This window comes from Propithecus coquereli, unplaced genomic scaffold, assembly GCF_000956105.1.
Source record: "Propithecus coquereli isolate 6110/MARCELLA unplaced genomic scaffold, Pcoq_1.0 Scaffold13, whole genome shotgun sequence".
NCBI classification, from domain to species: domain Eukaryota; kingdom Metazoa; phylum Chordata; class Mammalia; order Primates; family Indriidae; genus Propithecus; species Propithecus coquereli.
The window spans coordinates 10,838,984-10,841,336 of record NW_012137191.1 but is presented as its reverse complement, the minus strand read 5'-3'; the positions used below and the strand labels follow the sequence as shown (position 1 = coordinate 10,841,336).

The 2,353-nt window shown below is 41.4% G+C and overlaps 1 pseudogene; it reads left to right on the top strand.

The window, feature by feature from the left end:
* The first annotated feature begins 953 nt into the window (after positions 1 to 953).
* On the top strand, positions 954 to 1,834 carry LOC105805499 (annotated as a pseudogene).
* Positions 1,835 to 2,353: the final 519 nt, after the last annotated feature.

Below are 2,353 nucleotides of genomic sequence, written 5' to 3'. Positions count from 1 at the left end.
TACAAATATAACAAAAACACAGCAAATCGAAATATACACAACAATTTTACTTTCAAACTAGATAATGAAGTATTTCTATGAACCCCAAAATGCAAATGAGTGGGAAAAAAACTGCCACCAGTCACAAAATCTGACACAGGAGATCTGGCACCTGTGCAGAAGAAGAGGGAGCAAGTGGATGGGAGTGGGCAGAACAGGATAACCTCCACCGAGCTGCAGAACTTACCAGAAAGCAGGTAACCACACTGACAGGAGAATGCAGTGGGAAGGACCGAGGGCCTGGGGCAGTCTAACCACTACGAACATTCTGAAACTGACCCGCCGAGTCTCCCTTCCAGAGCAGGACTCCACACTGAAAAGAAACTTCTGGAAATAGAATCAAAATTGATCAAAACAGAGACAACACAGACAAAAGGAAGAGAAAATCTAGACCAAAGAAGGTGAGAGAAGGTAACAGAACTGTGAAATTCCAGGATGCAGGGCAGCACACTTTAGTGCACATACAGACACGAGAGGGAACTGTAAAGTTCAAAAGGCTTTACTGAACACACCCCTTCTCAATTCTAAAAGTTCACAAAAGCTGATTTCTTATAAAAATGTGCATCAGGAAGGTACTGAGGTCAAAACCCACACCAAGTTATTATAATAACAAAATGAATAAAGAGCAGAATAACATCCCTCCGGAGAGTGAAAGCATGTCAGGAAGATAGGCCCACAATACAGAATAAACCTGTAACCTACCATTTGAATATGAGTTAAAAACACATTATGAAAGTCATACAAAGCATGGCAGAATAACATAAATCAAAATTAGAAGAACTCAGAAATGAGGTGACAGATCTCAGGAAAGACTTGGAAAGAGTGAAGATAAACTTCCTTTCAACTGTACCGGGAGAGGGGTCCGCATGGTGTCATTCTGGAGTCCCATTGTAACTTAAAGAGAAACTTTCACGATGTCTGGATCCCTTGATAACCTGCAAAAGAGGGAGGAGGATGTCATCAAATTCTCTGCAGCTGGAACCCACTTAGGTGACACTACTTTGACTTCTAAATGGAACAGCACACCTACAAAAGGAAAAGTGATGGCAACTACATCATAAATCTGAAGAGGACCTGGGAGAAGCTTCTGCTGGAAGCTTGTGCCATTGTTGACTTTGGAAGCCCTGCTGATGTTAGTGTCATATCCTCCAGGAATACTGGCCAGTGGGCTGTGCTGGAGTTTGCTGCTGCCACAGTAGCTACTTCACTCCTAGAAATTTTACTAACCAAATCCAGGCAGCATTCTGGGAGCCATGTCTTCTGGTGGTTACCGATGCTAGGGCTGACCACGAGCCTCTTACGGAGACATCTTGTGTTAACCTACCTACCATTGCTCTGGGTAACACAGATTCTCCTCTGCCTTATGTGGGCATTGCCATCCCTTGCAGTAACAAGGGAGCACATTCAGTGGGTCTGATGTTCTGGATGCTGGCCTGGGAAGTTCTGCAAATAGGTGGTACCATCTCCCATGAACACTTGTAGGAGGTCATGACTGATCTCTACTTCTACAGAGATCCTGAAGGGATTGAAAAAGAAGAGCAGGTTGCTGCTGAAAAGCTGTGACCAAGGAGGAATTTCAGGGTGAATGGACTGCTCCAGCTCCAAAGTTCACTGCTACCTAACCTGAGGTTGCAGACTGGTCTGGAGGCCTGCAGGTGCCCTCTGTGTCTGTTCAGCAGGTCTCCCTGAAGACTGGAGCACTCAACCTGCCATGGAAGCCTGGGCTGTAGCTCCCACACTTCAGGCCACCAAATGGGTAGGAAGGACCAGGAAGTGGTCTTCCATAGGCTCTTAAGCAAGATGGAAATAAAGTTGATGGAAAGTAAACATGAGTTTCTAAAAATAATAATAATAATGATTATTATTAAAATAAAGGTAAACTAGAAGAGAAAGTCAACACAAGATAATGCTTGAAGAGAATTAGAAAGTGAAAAAAAGAAAATGTTAAAAATCAAAAAGAAATGATAAAAGGGAGAAAGGATTCAAGAGAAGGTGATAAACATTGAGGGCAAAGAAAATCCAAAATGCAAATAATCAGAATGCTTGAAAAAGAAAACCAAAACATAGAACTTGTCAAATACTAAAAACCTATACTTCTCAAAATTTTTCTGAAAAACAAACCACATAATTGAATGTTGCACCTGAGACTATTGACTCAGAATGATCAAAACCAAGACATAATCTGGTAAAAATGATAGGACTTAAAAAAATCTTTAGGTATCTAGAATGAAAGAGCAAATGATTTTTCAGGTAAGAAAATTGGATTATCACAAATTATCATTGACTACAATGCTTTCTGCCAGAAAAAAAAAGG